This window comes from Tamandua tetradactyla, chromosome 23 (assembly GCF_023851605.1).
Source record: "Tamandua tetradactyla isolate mTamTet1 chromosome 23, mTamTet1.pri, whole genome shotgun sequence".
Lineage (NCBI taxonomy): Eukaryota > Metazoa > Chordata > Mammalia > Pilosa > Myrmecophagidae > Tamandua > Tamandua tetradactyla.
In genome coordinates, this window is record NC_135349.1 from 45111942 (window position 1) to 45131535 (window position 19594).

At 37.3% G+C, this 19594-nt stretch overlaps 1 protein-coding gene across 5 annotated transcripts in view; it reads right to left on the reverse strand.

Annotated features, from left to right (window-relative positions):
* SNX29 (sorting nexin 29) overlaps window positions 1-19594 on the reverse strand; it is a 669987-nt gene that overhangs the window by 614744 nt on the left and 35649 nt on the right. The window contains exon 2 of one of the 5 annotated variants that reach the window (XM_077141768.1): window positions 9682-9709. The exons of the other annotated variants lie outside the window; for them this stretch is intronic. The gene's annotated coding sequence lies outside the window, so the exon portion shown is untranslated. The remainder of the gene's footprint in view (window positions 1-9681; window positions 9710-19594) is intronic. 5 annotated transcript variants of the gene reach the window in all.

Consider the following 19594-nt stretch of genomic DNA (forward strand, 5'->3'; position numbering starts at 1 on the left):
ACTGATTTATAATAACATAACCCTCAAGTTTTCCATTTCTCCCATTCTTTACTTAGTTATCTGATAATTCCTGAAAAATGAAAGAGGCACCTGCTTTAGTATAGCACTTTATTTTCTCAGCTCAGTCTCCACTATTTCCCAAAATGGTCTTTACTGAACAACCACCCAGAGTTTCACTGCAGTGGGTTGGTTGCCTCTCTGGCATTATCACATCTAACTTTGATTCCAAGTTATTGAATTGGGGTGTATTTTATTAAGTGGGACACTTAATTAATAGTGAATGTTTTAAAAAAAAAAAGTGTCAGATGACAAAATAACTCCAAGTTTTTATACATACAGCTGTTTACCTGTAAATGGTCCAGCCACATGGCAATAACATACAGTTTACAATTCAGCCCACCAGTTTTGAGAAAAATTCCATTTTTTCAAGTTTAATATAGAAGAACGACAAATTTTTCCCAGTGAATCTTATTCATATTTTTATACCTCACTGCTTCAAATTTACAAAAACTGTAACTGCTCTGCAGCATGATTCATAATGGGCAAAAGCTGGAAGCAATCCAAATGTCCAATAAATAAAATGTGGCACATCCATATACTGGAATACTAGTCAGCAAAATTTTAAAAAAAGAGTAAGGTACTGATACATGCTACAACACAAATCAATCTTAAAAATACTGTGCTACTAAACAGAACCAGTCACAAAAGACCACATATTGCACTACTGCATTGATATCATTTGCTTTTGATACCAATGGAATATTTACATTCTGATAAAAATACAGAAACATAAAATAAATTAGTGGTAGGATCAGAAATTAACTGTAAACTGGCACAAGGAAACTTTTGGGAGTGATGGAAATGTCCTAGAACTAGATTGTGGTAATGGTTGTACAACTCTATAAATCTACTTTTTAAAAAAATCACTGAATTGTCCACTTAACGATGGGCAGATCTTATGATTTGCAAATTAGACCTCAATAAAGGTGCTTTTCAAATGAAATGAGAAAGAAAGACAGACAATAAAGACTGAGATGGTATAGTCTAGAATTGCCTACAGTGTATGATGATGGTGACTAAATGTACAAATTTAAAAAATTGTTTTTGCAGGAGGAAGAACATAGGAATGTCAGTACTGCAGGGTGTTGAAAATTGATAGTAATTAATATTTTAAAATTTTAACTTATGTGTGAGACTAAAGCAAAAAATATTTGGTACAAAATTTATATTTTGACTAGTGCATTTTCTAATATAACTTATATAGATGGCTTAACTGAACACCATAATTACATGGAACCTTGAGTAGGACATGAGATTTTGTTGGTTTGTCCAGAGTGATGCCCCAATAACCCCAGAGTGATTTGATCAGTGAATAAAAAAGTATTTGCAAAAAAAAAAATCGTGAGGAAGGGGGAAAATTCAACTTTCCCAAGTTGAATTTTTGATATTCTCACAAGCAGTGTGGACAACCAAGGCTGAGCACCCCCAATCTTGGGGTTTGTCATATGAAACTTAAGCCCACAAAGGAAAGTTCAAGCCTACGTAAAATTAGGCCTAAGAGTCACCCCCAAGAGGACCTCTTTTGTTGCTCAGATGTGGCCTCTCTCTCCAGCCAATGCAGCAAAAAAACTCACCACCCTTCCCTTGTCTACGTGGGACATGATTCCCAGCGATGTGGACCTTCCTGGCAACAGGGGACAGAAATTCTAAAATTAGCTGAGACTCAGCATCAAGGGATTGAGAAAACCCCTAGAATGAGCAGGGACTCGGCATCAGGGAACTGAGAAAACCTTCTGGACCAAAAGGGGGAAGGAAGAGCAAAATGAGACAAAATAAAGTGTCAATGGCTGAGACATTCCAAACAGAGTCAAGAGGTTATCCTGGAGATTATTCTTATGCATTAAATAGGTATCACCGTGTTAGTCAAGATGTAATGGAGACAGGGCGCCAAGATGGTGGCTTAGTAATGTGCGCGTTTTAGTTCGTCCTCCAGAACAACTACTAAATAACCAGAAACAGTACAGAACAGCTCCCGGAGCCACGATAGTGACCGGACACACAGTGTACCCCAGTCTGGACCAGCTGGACCAGCTGCGAGTCTCCAGAACAGTGAGTTCCCCAAGCCGTGGCAGTTCCCCAAGCTGCGGTGGCCGGCACCCAGCGCCCCTCCCCGACAGGCAGCTTCCCGAAGGGAAAGGAAAGAGACTCCAACAGTAGCAGGGACTGAGTCCAACCAAACACCTATTGTGGTATTAATAAACAAATTCTGACTACTAAAAATCGGCCCCCAGCTCAGGTGAAACTGGTCAAGGCAGAGGTCGCCTATTGGGCAAACAGAAAAAGAGGAAAGAGGACAAAACAGAGGCTTTTGTAGCTGTTTCTACAGAGGCTTGGCTGCCTCTGGATTCAGCGGCGGGATTACACAGGCTGCAACTGCCCGACGCATACGCAGAAACAGGCTGCTTTCAGGGCTTTCTCCCGCCTGAGCCTTCCCCAGGAGAGGGATGAAACACAACTCAGGTGGAATCCCTCTCACAAGGAATTAAGACCGCAGGGCTTGGCAATTTGAAGCCATTAAAACCAGCCTACAACCTTTCCTCTGTCTCCACCACGCCCCCAGTCTTCCAAAGTTAAAGAAGCCACAACATCTTTTGCTGGTGGGACCCGCAGACAGACAAGCACCACATACTGGGCAGGATAAGAAAAACAGAGCCCAGAGACTTCACAGGAAAGTCTTTCAACCTGCTGGGTCTCACCCTCAGGGAAAACTGAGGCAGGTGACTCCTTCCCCCCGAAAGGATGCCAGTTTAGTCCTGGGAAAATCCAGCTGGAGTCTGTAATACCTATGTAGACCCTCCTAAGGGTGGGGAGGGAAAAGGCACCTTACAAGCAGGACAAGAAACAAGAAAACAAGAACTGAAAAATTACCCTCTGTTAAACAAAACTTAAGCTAGAGGCCCAGAAAAAACTGAAATGAAGGTCAAACAACAAATAGACAACAAACTCATCTAGCAAGAAAACCCTAGGTAAGATAAGTGAAAGCACTCTCCAGAATAAACTAATTAAGGTAATTAAATGTCCAGACACCAGCAAAAAATAACAAATCACACCAGGAAAATTGAAGATATGGCCCAGTCAAAGGAACAAGCCAATAGTTCAAATGAGATACAGGAGGTGAAACAACTAATTCTGAATATACGAACAGACATGGAAAACCTCATCAAAAACCAAATCAATGAATTGAGGGAGGACAAGAAGAAGGCAAGGAATAAACAAAAAGAAGAAATGGAAAGTCTGAAAAAACAAATCACAGAACTTAAGGGAATGAAAGATACAGTAGAAGAGATGAAAAAAACAATGGATACCTACAATGGTAGATTTCAAGAGACAGAGGTTAGAATCAGTGAACTGGAGGATGGAACACCTGAAATCAAAAAGGAAACAAACTATAGGGAAAATAATGAAAAAATATGAGCAGGGGCTCAGGGAATTGAATGATAATATGAAGCGCACAAATATACGTATTGTGGGCGTGCTGGAGGGAGAAGAGAAGGGAAAAGGAGGAGAAAAACTAATGGAAGAAATTATCACTGAAAATTTCCCAACTCTTATGAAAGACCTAAAATTACAGATTCAACAAGTACAACGCACCCCAAAGAAAACAGATCCAAAGAGACGTTCTCCAAGACACTTACTAGTCAGAATGTCAGAGGTCAAAAAGAAAGAGAGGATCTTGAAAGCAGCAAGAGAAAAGCAATCCAACACATACGAGAGAAACCCAATAAGATTATGTGTAGATTTCTCAGCATAAACCATGGAGGCGAGAAGACAGTGGGATGATATATTTAAATTACTAAAAGAGAAAAACTGCCAACCAAGACTTCTATATCCAGCAACATTGTCCTTCAAAAACGAGGGACAAATTAAAACATTTTCAGACAAAAAGTCACTGAGACAATTTGTGACCAAGAGACCAGCTCTGCAAGAAATACTAAAGGGAGCACTAGAGACAGATATGAAAAGACAGAAGAGAGAGGTGTGGAGAAGAGTGTAGAAAGAAGGAAAATAAGATATGATTTATAAAATACAAAAGGCAAAATGGTAGAGGAACGTACTACCCAAACAGTAATAACACTAAATGTTAATGGACTGAATTCCCCAATCAAAAGACACAGACTGGCAGAATGAATTAAAAAACAGGATCTTTCCATATGCTCTCTACAGGAAACACATCTTAGACCCAAAGATAAACATAGGTTGAAAGTGAAAGGTTGGGAAAAGATATTTCATGCGAATAACAACCAGAAAAGAGCAGGAGTAGCTATACTAATATCCAACAAATTAGACTTCAAATGTAAAACAGTTAAAAGAACAAAGAAGGATACTATCTACTAATAAAAGGAACAATTAAACAAGAAGACATAACAATCATACATATTTATGCACTGAACCAGAATGCCCCAAAATACGTGAGGCATACACTGGGAATACTGAAAAGGGAAATAGACTCATATACCATAATAGTTGGAGACTTCAATTCACCACTCTCATCAATGGAAAGAACATCTAGACAGAGGATCAATAAAGAAATAGAGAATCTGAATATTACTATAAATGAGCTAGACTTAACAGACATTTATAGGACATTACATCCCACAACAGCAGGATACACTTTTTTCTCAAGTGCTCATGGATCATTCTCAAAGATAGACGATATGCTGGATCACAAAGCAAGTCTTAACAAATTTAAAAAGATTGAAATCATACACAACACTTTCTCGGATCATAAAGGAATGAAGTTGGAAATCAATAATAGGCGGAGTGCCAGAAAATTCACAAATACGTGGAGGCTCAACAACACACTCCTAAACAACAAGTGGGTCAAAGAAGAAATTGCTAGAGATTTAGCAAATACCTTGAGGCGAATGAAAATGAAAACACAACATATCAAAACTTATGGGACGCAGCAAAGGCAGTGCTAAGAGGGAAATTTATTGCCCTAAATGCCTATATCAGAAAAGAAGAAAAGGCAAAAATTCAGGAATTAACTATCCATTTGGAAGAACTGGAGAAAGAACAGCAAACTAATCCCAAAGCAAGCAAAAGGAAAGAAATAACAAAGATTAGAGCAGAAATAAATGAAATTGAAAACATGAAAACAATAGAGAAAATCAATAAGGCCAGAAGTTGGTTCTATGAGAAAATCAATAAGATTGATGGGCCCTTAGCAAGATTGACAAAAAGAAGAAGAGAGAGGATGCAAATAAATAAGATCAGAAATGGAAGAGGAGACATAACTACTGACCTCACAGAAATAAAGGAGGTAATAACAGGATACTATGAACAACTTTACGCTAATAAATACAACAATTTAGAGGAAATGGACGGGTTCCTGGAAAGACATGAACAACTAACTTTGACTCAAGAAGACATAGATGACCTCAACAAACCAATCACAAGTAAAGAAACTGAATCAGTCATTCAAAAGCTTCCTAAAAAGAAAAGTCCAGGACCAGATGGCTTCACATGTGAATTCTATCAAACATTCCAGAAAGAATTAGTACCTACTCTCCTCAAACTCTTCAAAAAAATCGAAGCAGAGGGAAAACTACCTAATTCATTCTATGAAGCCAACATCACCCTCATACCAAAACCAGGCAAAGATATTACAAAAAAAGAAAACTACAGACCAATCTCTCTAATGAATATAGATGCAAAAATCCTCAATAAAATTCTAGCAAATCGTATCCAACAACACATTAAAAGAATTATACATCATGACCAAGTAGGATTCATCCCAGGTATGCAAGGATGGTTCAACATAAGAAAATCAATTAATGTAATACACCATATCAACAAATCAAAGCAGAAAAATCACATGATCATCTCAATTGATGCAGAGAAGGCATTTGACAAGATTCAACATCCTTTCCTGCTGAAAACACTTCAAAAGATAGGAATACAAGGGAACTTCCTTAAAATGATAGAGGGAATATATGAAAAACCCACAGCTAATATCATCCTCAATGGGGAAAAATTGAAAACTTTCCCCCTAAGATCAGGAACAAGACAAGGATGTCCATTATCACCACTATTATTCAACATTGTGTTGGAGGTTCTAGCCAGAGCAATTAGACAAGAAAAAGAAATACAAGGCATCAAAATTGGAAAGGAAGAAGTAAAACTATCACTGTTTGCACACGATATGATACTATACATCGAAAACCTGGAAAAATCCACAACAAAACTACTAGAGCTAATAAATGAGTACAGCAAAGTAGCAGGTTACAAGATCAACATTCAAAAATCTGTAGCATTTCTATACACTAGCAATGAACAAGCTGAGGGGGAAATCAAGAAACGAATCCCATTTACAATCGCAACTAAAAGAATAAAATACCTAGGAATAAATTTAACTAAAGAGACAAAAAACCTATATAAAGAAAACTACAAAAAACTGCTAAAGGAAATCACAGAAGACCTAAATAGATGGAAGGGCATACCGTGTTCATGGATTGGAAGACTAAATATAGTTAAGATGTCAATCCTACCTAAATTGATTTACAGATTCAATGCGATACCAATCAAAATCCCAACAACTTATTTTTCAGAAATAGAAAAACCAATAAGCAAATTTATCTGGAAGGGCAGGGTGCCCCGAATTGCTAAAAACATCTTGAGGAAAAAAAACGAAGCTGGAGGTCTCGCGCTGCCTGACTTTAAGGCATATTATGAAGCCACAGTGGTCAAAACAGCATGGTATTGGCATAAAGATAGATATATCGACCAATGGAATCGAATAGAGTGCTCAGATATAGACCCTCTCATCTATGGGCATTTGATCTTTGATAAGGCAGTCAAGCCAACTCACCTGGGACAGAACAGTCTCTTCAATAAATGGTGCCTAGAGAACTGGATATCCATATGCAAAAGAATGAAAGAAGACCCATGTCTCACACCCTATACAAAAGTTAACTCAAAATGGATCAAAGATCTAAACATTAGGTCTAAGACCATAAAACAGTTAGAGGGAAATGTTGGGAAATATCTTATGAATCTTACAACTGGAGGCGGTTTTATGGACCTTAAACCTAAAGCAAGAACACTGAAGAAGGAAATAAATAAATGGGAGCTCCTCAAAATTAAACACTTTTCTGCATCAAAGAACTTCATCAAGAAAGTAGAAAGACAGCCTACACAGTGGGAGACAATATTTGGAAATGACATATCAGATAAAGGTCTAGTATCCAGAATTTATAAAGAGATTGTTCAACTCAACAACAAAAAGACAGCCAACCCAATTACAAAACGGGAAAAAGACTTGAACAGACACCTATCAGAAGAGGAAATACAAATGGCCAAAAGGCACATGAAGAGATGCTCAATGTCCCTGGCCATTAGAGAAATGCAAATCAAAACCACAATGAGATATCATCTCACACCCACCAGAATGGCCATTATCAACAAAACAGAAAATGACAAGTGCTGGAGAGGATGCGGTGAAAGAGGCACACTTATCCACTGTTGGTGGGAATGTCAAATGGTGCAACCACTGTGGAAGGCAGTTTGGCGGTTCCTCAAAAAGCTGAACATAGAATTGCCATACGACCCAGCAATACCATTGCTGGGAATTTACTCAAAGGAATTAAGTGCAAAAACTCAAACGGACATTTGCACACCAATGTTTATAGCAGCGTTATTTACAATTGCAAAGAGATGGAAACAGCCAAAATGTCCATCAACAGACGAGTGGCTAAACAAACTGTGGTATATACATACGATGGAATATTATGCAGCTTTAAGGCAGGATAAACTTATGAAGCATGTAATAACATGGATGGACCTAGAGAACATTATGCTGAGTGAGTCTAGCCAAAAACTAAAAGACAAATACTGAATGGTCCCAATGATGTGAATCGACACTCAAGAATAAACTTGGAATATGTCATTGGTAACAGAGTTCAGCAGGAGTTAGAAACCGGGTAAGATAATGGGTAATTGGAGCTGATGGGATACAGACTGTGCAATAGGACTAGATACAAAAACTCAAAAATGGGCAGCACAATAATACCTAATTGTAAAGTAATCATGTTAAAACACTGAATGAAGCTGCATCCGAGCTATAGGGTTTTGTTTTATTTTGTTTTGTTTTGTTTTGTTCTTACTATTATTACTTTTATTTTTTTTCTCTATACTAACATTCTATATCTTTTTCGGTTATATTGCTAGTTCTTCTAAACCGATGCAAATGTACTAAGAAACGATGATCATGCATCTATGTGATGATGTTAAGAATTACTGATTGCATATGTAGAATGGTATGATTTCTAAAAAAAAAAAAATGGACAGCACAATACTACCTAATTGTAATGTAATTATGTTAAAACACTGAATGAAGCTGCATCTGAGCTATAGTTTTTTTTCTTATATATTTTTGTATTTTTTATTTTTATTTTTATTTTTTCTCTATATTATCATTTTATTTCTTTTTCTGTTGTCTTGCTATTTCTTTTTCTAAATCGATGCATATGTACTAAGAAATGATGATCATACATCTATGTGATGATATTAAGAATTACTGATTGCATATGTAGAATGGAATGATTTCTAAATGTTGTGTTAGTTTATTTTTTTTAATTAATAAAAAAAAAGAATAACTATAGAAAGATGTTAACTATAATTACGGTAGCATTTCAATTCGGATAGGAAAGAATGGGCTATTTAACCAATGCTGCTTACACAAGTGGCCATAGAGGTGACAGACATAAGGATAACTCCTGCTTCAAACCATGGACAGAACTAAAATCCAGACAGATCAAGATTAAAGAAAGATTTTCTCGCCTGCCATGCTGGAGACCCGGGTTCAATTCCCGGTGCCTGCCCATGCTAAAAAAAAGATCAAAGTGTACAAAAATAATATAGAAAAATACAGAAGAGCCTCATGAAAGGATATTCCAAAGCCAACATTTTTAAAGGTACATAGAATTAACTACAAAAAAAATTGAAAATTTCTGTTTGGCAAGAGATATAAGTATAGCTAAAACAATAAGCAACAGGCTGGAGAATATACCTGTAGCACACATAGCTGAAAGTACATGAATGACTAGCTTCTAACACATGAATTAAAAAAAGATAACTCACAAAAAAACTTAATTTAAAAAAAACAGAAAAGAAAAACTGTTTTAAAAATGTGAACAAACTAGAAAAGGAGGAAATATGAATGGCAATTAAACATATGAAAAGATATTCAACCTCCCCAGTAGCCAGGAAGGATAACAACAGTAAGATAACAATTTAGGACTATCAATTTTAAAACCAATTATCATGCTAGCAAGGGTGTGGAGAAATGGGTACTACTGATAGGACTATACATATCAATTGCTACATCTTTTTGCAAAGTAATCTGGCAGTAAAAATTGTTTTAAATGCCTATAACCTTTGACACAGCAATCCCACTTCCAAAAATTTATCCTATAAAAATAAAAGAACTACCAACAAGAAAATGAACAAAAGACAGGAACAAATATTTCACCAAAGAGGACATACAAATGGCAAATAAGCAGATCATGAACCATCAGGAAAATGCAAATTAAAACCACAATGATATATCACTACACACCTATCAAAGTAGCTAACATTAAAAATCATGACAAATAGGTGGTTCACTGGTAGAATGCTCACCTTTCATGCAGGAGACCAGGCTGGATTCCTGAACCATGCACCCAAAAAAAAGGAAAAAAAAATCATGACAATACCAAATGATGGCAAGGATGCAGAGAAACTGAGTCATTCTTACATTGCTGGCAAGAATATAAAATGGTACAGCCACTCTGGAAAACAGTCTGGCAGTTTCTAAGAAGACTAAATATACAACTATCACAGAGCCCAGTAATTGCACCCTTAGGTACTTATCCCAGAGAAATGAACACTTATGCTCGCTCAAAAACCTGTACATGAATGTGCCCAGGAACATTAATTTGGAATAGCCAAAAACTGGAAAGAGCCTAAATGCCCTTCAATGAATGAATGGCTAAGCAAACTTGATACATCTATACCGTCGAATACTATTCAACAGTAAAAAGGAACACATGATTGTAACATGCGATCCCTGGATGAATCTCAAGGGATTTATGCTGAGTGAAAAAAAGCCAATCCCAAAAGTTTGTATACTGTATGATTCCATTTATATAATATTCTTGAAATAAAATAAAAGAAATGGAGAACAGATTTGTCCAGGAGTTAGGGAGGGGGTGGGAAGAACAGGAGGGAGGTGGTCATGCGCATAAGAGACTACATGCTTGTGATAATGGAACTGTTCAATGTCTTGACAGTGGTGGTGGAAGCACAAACCTACACATGTGACAAAACTGCACAGACCAAAACACACACACACATATGTACACACAAATGGGTAAAAGTAAAACAAACTAAGGAAATCCAATGAAAACAGATGGACTGCATCAAATGCCAATGTCCTTGTTACGCTACAGCACTAAAGTTTCACAAGATATTACTATTGGGGGAAACTGAGTAAAGGGTACACAGGATCTCTCTGCAGTATTACTTAAAATTGCAGGCGAATCCACAATTTCTCAAAATTAAACATTAAAATAGACAAAAATATATAAGAACAACAGTAGGTAAAGACGCATGCATATACAAATGTTTACTGGAGCACTGTTTACTATAACAAAAACAAAAACAAAACTACAAATCATCTCAAAGTCTATTAATAGAAAAACAGTAAATAAAGTATGGCACCTCCACACTACAAAATATTATATAAGACTTTTTCTAAAATGAGGTCATATTTAATCAAGCCTAAGAAGTACTTTATTCCCCATATTTTATCATTCCTGGAATCTAGTCTGCCTCAGGTTTATAAAACTGTACAATTAAAATTGCCATAGTTAAAGTCCCCTTTGGGGAATGGTGAGAACAGGGAGAAATTCAACTTCCCCAAGTTAAATTCTTGATATTCTCACAGGCAGTGTGGACAACCAAAGCTCTAGGCTGAGCCCCCAGTCTTGGGATTTGTTCATATGAAACCTAACCCCACAATGGATAGGTCAAGTCTACTTAAAATTTAGGCCTAAGAATCACCCCCAAGAGAGCCTCTTTTGTTGCTCAGATGTGGCCTTTCTCTTCAGTCAATACAACAAGCAAACTCACCACCCTCCTCCTATCTACATGGGACATGACTCCAAGAGGTGTGGACCTTCCTGGCAATGTGGGACAGAAATCCTAAAATGAGCTGAGACGCAGCATCAAGGGATTGAGAAAAAAACCTAGAATGAGCTGAGACTCAGCATCAAGGGATTGAGAGAACCTTCTCGACCAAAAGGGGGAAGAGTGAAATGAGACACAATGTCAATGGCTGAGAGATTCCAAACACAGTCGAGAGGTTATACTGGAGGTTACTCTTACACATTAAGTAGATATCACCTTGTTATTCAAGATGTAGTGGAGAGGCTGGAGGGAACTGCCTGAAAATGTAGAGCTGTGTTCCAGTAGCCATGTTTCTTGATGATGATTGCACAATGATATAGCTTTCACAATGTGACTGTGTGATTGTGAAAACCTTGTGTCTGATGCTCCTTTTATCTACCATGTCAACAGACAAGTAGAACATATGGAATAAAAATAAGAAATAGAGGGAACAAATGTTAAAATAAATCTAGTTTGAAATGCTAGTGATAAATGAAAGCGAGGGGTAAGGGGTATGGTATGTATAGTCTTTTTTTTTTCTGTTATCGTTTTATTTCTTTTTCAGTTGTCTTTTTATTTCTTTTTCTGAATTGATGCAAATGTTCTAAGAAATGATGAATATGCAACTATGTAATGATATTGAGAATTACTGATTATGTAGAACGGAATGATACATTAATGTTTTTGTTTGTTCTTAATTTTTTTAATTAATAATAAATTTTTTTAATTGCCATGGTTTTCTCTCCTAAGTATGCATTAAGATGCCATAGTAAGGCACACCATTATGTTATCTACTGTCTTTAAACGTCCATAATATGTAGACAGGTGAAAATTTAAAAAGAAAGTTACAGAGTAATATAAATGGTACGATTCCCATTTGAAGAAGGAAGAGAAAGAGGAATAGCCTTTGAAAGAACGTCCTCTCAATTATTTGATCATCAATCATCTGGGTGCACTTATGTATACCTGAAAATTCAGACAAGCTTGTCTAGAGTGAGGATAACAAAGTCTGGGCTTCATAACATCAGCACGTAAATGGCCTCCTGCTTCCTCTCTGTGCCAGGAGTCCCAAGAAAAGAGCAAACCAGCACAGTGCTCTAAATCCTACATGATTTGACCCAAAGCATCCCCTTGTGCAAAGTAAATGGAATTAAACTATAACATAGAAGTAAAGAGTCAAAAAGATCTGTGAGAAAGCTGATAACCATATATAAAAAGAAACTAAAACGAGACTCATATCTTTTATACCACTGACTGATAAGCCCCAGGCAGATTAAAGGCTTAACAATAAAAATCTTACAAGTTAATCAAAAAACCACATATACAATCAAAGGGTGGAGAAGATTTTCTTAAAAAAAAATTCTTTTTGAAAATTCAAAAACTGATAGGTAGGGAGGTATATAAATCAGTAAAATGATACTTGAACATGTTAAAATTTAAAATTTCACTATTATACAGTAATAGATACCATTATCTTAGTTTAAAGTAGACAGATTTGGGGGGAAATTGCAATGAAGCAAACAGAGGACAGTTACAAAATAGCTCTCAAAAAAAGTACAAGAAAATAAGTAAGCCAATAAGAAAACAGGCCAATAACACGAAGAAGCTTTGCACAAAAGAACAAAACCAAATAGCCAACAAACATTAAAGATACTGAAATTCACTAGCAATCAGAAGAATGCAAATTAAAGTTGACAGCAAGCCACTTTTTCTTTTTTTTTTTTTTAACTAGAAAAGTTGTGGGTTACAGAACAATCATGCACAAAAGAAGCCACTACTACTTTTCACCCATCAGATTGACAAAACTTCAAAACAACACTAGTCTATTGTCAGCAAGAATAAGGAGAAAAGGGTAGTCTCCTACACTGGTAGACATTTTTAAAAAGTGATCCAACCACAATTATTAAAAATACATACATGCGCTCTTTGACACAGCAGCCCAACTCTTTTATCACAAAGAAATAAATTTCTCATTACCTAAGGAAGATGCTCAAAGGCGTTTATTGTTTCACTCTCTATGGTAGTATAAATTGTAAACAAAGTCAGTATTCCTTAGTAGTCAATTGTCTGTACACCCATATCATGCAATATAATGTTAGCCATTTAAAACAATTATTATATGTATGAATTTTATTCTGTTTTCTGTTTATTTCTTTTTCTGAATAGAAATGATCATGATGATGAGTATACAACTACAGGTGAAACAAAGAATGTTCATACTGTATGCTGATTGGTTTTATTAAAAAAAGAATTATTAAAACTAACTTGGAGAGGTTTCGACAAGGTAGCGTCAAAAGAGAAAGATGCAGAACATTATCTATGACTTCATTTCTGCAAAACAATGACAATAAAGCCTATATGTGCATATATATACACATGTATTTTATTTACAAATGACTACGTAAATGTGGAGAAAAACACAAAGACATAATTCTTGGTCATAAACATAGGCTACCCATAGGGAACAAGAAGAGGATATAGGAAAGAAAAATGGGGCAAAAAAAGATAAACAGACAAAGAATCAGGAAAAAAAGGCAAGCTTGGCCATACTGACAACCCCCAAGAGAGTAGATTTCAAGATACTCTAAAAATAAAAAGGTTAGGATGTTAAGCATTTAAGAAGAAATCAAGCTGGCCTACAACCAGAGGAGCCATAAAATAGGAAAATAACCAATGTTAAACAGGTTAAATCATAATTTCTGCCAATTTTCTAAAACAGTTACTAAGACAAAGTAGCTTTCTTCTTTGGGGTAGACAGACCTCCAACACTCAGTCTGGATGAGGACACACTCCGGGTTCTCATGGCAGGGAAGGAGCATCAATGTCAGGGACAGGAGCTGGCAGCTGAAGGAAGCAGCTGAAGAGCTGGTAAATCAAAAGGAAAAAAGAGAATGGAGAAAAACAAGAGCCCCTAGATCCAGAAGGCGCGACTAAACAGGAAATGAGGAAACAGACATGATGTTATTTAAGGCAATGGTCAAAAGGATCCCCAAGTCTGGTCACAGTCCACAGCCTCAAGAAAGAAAACACCACACCAAAATCTTTCTTTAAAAAAAAAAAAAGTTGAATTCTTGATATTCTCACAAGCAGTGTGGGCAACCAGAGCTATAGGCTGAGCCCCCAGTCTGGGGGTTCATTCATATGAAACTTAACTCCACAGGGGTTAAGCCTACTTAAAATTAGGCCTAAGAGTCACCCCCAGGAGAACCTCTTTTGTTGCTCAGATGTGGCCTCTCTCTCCAGCCACCACAGCAAAAAACTCACCAACCTTCCCCTGTCTACAAGGGACATGACTCCCAGGGGTGTGGACCTTCCTGGCAACATGGGACAGAAATCCCAGAATGAGCTGAGATTCAGTATCAAGGGATTGAGAAAAAATCTAGAATGAGCTGAGACCCAGCATCAAGGGATTGAGAAAACCTTCTCAACCAAAAGGGGGAAAAGTGAAATGAGACAAAGTATCAATGGCTGAGAGATTCCAAACAGAGTGAGAGGTGATCCTGGAGGTTATTAAGCATTAATTAGATAACACCTTGTAAACCAAGATGTAATGGAGAGGCTGGAGGGAACTGCCTGAAAATGTAGAGCTGTGTTCCAGTAGCCATGTTTCTTGATGATGATTGAACAATGATATAGCTTTCACAATGTGGCTGTGTGATTGTGAAAACCTTGTGTCTGATGCTCCTTTTATCTACCTTATCAACAGATGAGTAGAACATATGGAACAAAAATAAATAAAAGGGAAACAAATGTTAAAATAAATTTAGTTTGAAATACTAGTGATAAATGAAAGCGAGGGGTAAGGGGTATGGTATGTATAGTCTTTTTTTTTTCTCTGTTATCATTTTATTTCTTTTTCTGTTGTCTTTTTATTTCTTTTTCTGAACAGATGCAAATGTTTGAAGAAATGATGAATATTCAACTATGTGATGATATTCAGAATTATTGATTATATATGTAGAACGGAATGATATGTTAATCTTTTTGTTTGTTCTTAATTTTTTTAATTAATAAATAAATATATTTTAAAAAATTAAATTAAATTTTTAAAAATGTTTGTTTTAATTTTAAAACCTTGCACATTTGTTCTCATGCCTAATTTCTTGCCACATCCGGTCTTATCAGTCTACCTTATCGGGCCTAGTCCTAAACCTTCCAATCTATAGGTCTCTTACCCCACCACTACATCTTGACTCAGCCCTCCTGTCTACTGCCCTGAGCTACTAACTCACTGCCCTCCCAGACCACCCGCCGTCTCACTCCTGCCCACCCACCTTGCACCCTGAACAGAAGCCTTCCCCTGAAACACAAATCTATTTCATCATCTTTCTTATGTTCTTATCCATACCAAGGTACTGTATGGGGACGTATCATGATTTTAGGACAAACACAGATGAATATTTTTGACACATACAAAAAAAAAGAACCAGCACATCAGTCTTTGATTTCACTGATGATATTATAAGACCAAAGTAGAAAATGCCTAGGAACTCCATCTCAAGCCAACCTTTGGTTCAGACAGTACACAGATACGGCAAAAATTGTGAAAATGGTACACAAGTGGTCAAATTAAAGAAATAATACTGTAACAGACAACATTCAAACACTTCCTCATGACAGCAGAGAAGACTTTGACGTCCAAGCCTCATTTCCTAACACACACAACACACTCATCTGCTGCTTCATACCATTTCTCCACATCTTTGTTTCTCTGCATTTGCCATTCCTCCCACTTGACCAATAAGTCCCCTCCACTCAGCCCTCTCACATCTATATTCTATAATTATTATTAGAGGTCATCATGATTGTCCATCTCCGAGACTCAGCGGTGAGCTCCTTAAGGACAGCAACTATCTCATCTGGTTTGCAGCCCCAATGCTAATATAGTATCTATAAATAACTGTCTGTTGAACAGAGGAATTAATGAGCAATAATACTAGTCTTTAATTTCCAGTAATTATCCAAAAATGCAGGTATATTTTGTCACAGAAAGAAAATGTATTGAGTTTTTTAAGTTCTTACAGGGTGCACCAAGCAAGCATTAATCTACCTAAATTCTCACTAAAACCCTAGGAAGTAGATCCTTTAACCATCATCTGATTCTCCAGATGGTGCCACAGAGGACTCGAGAAGCCAAGTCAGTCTAAAAGGACACATCTGGTAACTGGAAGGGGGAGTATGGAGGTGGAGGGAAGGACATTTGACACCAAAGCTCACACCTACACTTCATGCTCACTGCCTCTCTCCCACCTCGAGTGGTGATGGTGATGATGATAGCTGCAGCTAACGACACACTGTTTACTATGGGCCATGCAGTACTATCAACAAGCAATATAAATAATATGCACATTTATTAAAATTCAGTCATGGAAACATGCTCAGGTTTATTAAATGCCACAGAGTTCCCAAATTGGTGATAATACTTTTCCAAAAAGAAAACAATTCAGTTGATCGTATAGTTATGTTCTAGTTTGTTAGCTGCTGGAATGCAATATACCAGAAATGCAATGGCTTTTAAAAAGGGGAATTTAATAAGTTACAAGTTTACAGTTCTAAGGCTGAGAAAATGTCCCAATTAAAACAAGTCTATAGAAATGTCCAATTTAAGGCATCCAGGGAAACATACCTTGGCTCAAGAAGACCAATGATATTCAACGTTTCTCTCTCAGCTGGAAGGGCACATGGCAAACATGGAAGTGTCTGCTGGCTTTCTCGTGGCTCTAGAAAAAGGGACTCTCTCCAAAATGTTTCCTCTTTTAAAGGATTCCAGTAAGCAACTTCACCTTCAATGGGTGGAGACACACCTCCATGGAAATCATCTAATCAAAAGTTACTACCCACAACCGGGTGGGTCCAATCTCCATGGGAACAATCAAAATGCTCCCACCCAGCAATACTATATGAGGATTAAAGGCCATGGCTTTTCTGGGGTCCACCCACAGATTCAAACCAGGACACAGAAAATAAAAGAATATGTACTACAGAACTGCCCATCCACTACGGAGCCTCCAAGTGGAAATCAAGTGCTCAGGACAGGGGGTAAGAGGCCAGGGGATCCAATTAACCAACTGCAGGGTTTTTTGCCAGGATGACAAGAATTATAACACCCAGTCAGCATCTCACATTTATAAGAGGTTGGTGGAAAACTCATGACAAACTGAAGATAAAATCATATGCCGAACCTTCAGAGACATTTAGAAAAAGGAAAAGGGATGCCTGGAAAAGCCACTTGATTTCATGAGAGTCAGAGGGAATACATATCACAGTTTTCAACCACACCAAAAATAACATCAGGAAACAGCAAAGGGTGACTGTTTTTGTTTTTTATGCATCCTCTAAGGTTCAAATTTTTTTTTAATTCTTCAATATTCAGAGAAAGAACACAAAACAAATCACTGTCCCCCAGCACGCTTTCAAAGGAGAAGAAACACGCCCCTCTGATTTCTTCTGACATAGCTGCCTGAAGTGTTCAAAGAAATTTACAATTTCTAAATATTCTGGGAGAATCCCAGAAACCAACTCACTCCCATCCATCCTCGCAAAGAGTACAATATGCAATGTGTGCAATGAATGTTTACCAAGTGTCAAGATATTTTATAGATAATTATAATCACAATAACAACAGCTAACAAGTACTGGAAACTTATTATCTGATAGGCACTGTCCTTATGACTGCCCATGAGCCAATTCATAACAACCCTGTAAAGTGGATATTATAATTGCTAGTCCCATTTTACAGATAAGGAAATCAAGGCACAAGAAAGTCAGCATTTGATCCAAGGTCACAACACAACTAGAACTGCCGAAACTAGCTCTAAATCTGAGCTCTAAATCCCATCCATGCTCATCCCCCAGTGCCCTACAGTTTCTTTCTGCTGTTTATAATTGGCAAGGGGAAAGGTCCAGATTATGTTCTGTAATTCCACATGGAAAGGAGATACTTCTGTGGAACAATAATGAATCTAGCCTTTGAGGTAAATTTTTCACTGACTGCTGAGTTCTTGGAACATTATTTCCAGAAGGCAAAATAATCAAAATATATTTTAAAGCCAAGTTTGACTGACACAACACAGAATAATTTTAATGTGCACAAAGAAGAAGCTGTTCTTGGAGGGAAACAACAAGAAAACAATACCAACAAAAGTGATAAGGACAAGCACATGCACTTCAGAGTCCATGAATGCCACCACTTCCTCCTGGGGGGATTTCGAAGGAGACAATCTGGAGGGAAAAATGAGTCCTGCCTGCAATTTCCCCTAATGTAAATATCATTTCACACTTAAGGGGAAGGCTGCTGCATCTTGCCTTGTCAATCTCACAGACAACATAAATCCCTCTCACACTCTCTTCCTCACACAATACACAGACACACACACAAACACATACACACAAAAAAACACAAACACAAACTTTACGTTTTTGGCATTAGCCAAAATGTACATCATGTAGGTTCAAAACCCAACAAATACTGGTGGTCAGTGAGAGGGATGGGTAAGGGGTATGGGATGTATGAGTTTTTTCTTCTTACTTTCTTTTTCTAGAATGATGCAAATATTCTAAAAATGATCGTGGTGATGAACACACAACTATGTGATGATACTGTGAGCCAGTGATTGTACACCATGTATGGACTGTATGGATGTGAAGATTTCTCAATAAAGCATAAGAAAAAAATTAGCTTTATCCTGTTAGCACTCTCTTTCCCAACTTCATTTCCTCACAAACCCCTTACCAACTTCTGTCACATCTGAGGATGTATACTTTTATTCAATTATTTGTCTTGAATTTGCCTCACTTTTTCCCACTCAAATAAGCCAGTTTTAAAAGGAAAAACCCTCACTACTGTAAGTGGCAAACAAGCATCATGTGCCATAAACAGAGTAGCTCTAAAAACAAATACATTTAAATAACGTATTCAATCCTGACTCTCTCCACTGACAGAGAAAGACTCAGACTGAAACCTGCTCATGTGACTGAGCCTGGTCAATCAAGTGCTTCCTCTCTGGAATAGCAACCTTGAGTACAAGAGTCTAAAAATACCTAGTGTTCACTCCAGCATTAGTGCCTTAACTGATTAACTCACCATTCCCATGCTAAAAGACCATCTCTGCAACTTCTACTTCTGGCTTAGGATCCTTTCCTGTTTCCAAACCTGGCCTGCCTTTGATTCTCTGAGCACACAATATCCTCAGCTGGAAGAGATTTCTGTTGCTTATTACCAAAGAGCCCCAGTGGATATACCAGCATATCGTACTTTCCTACCGAGATTCACTCTCTAGTTGCATCCACAAGATAACATCTCACAGTCCTGCCTGGAACTTTCCCTAAGACAGTACATTTAACATGGCATTCAAAGATAACACCTGGCCTTTTAAGACAAATTCCT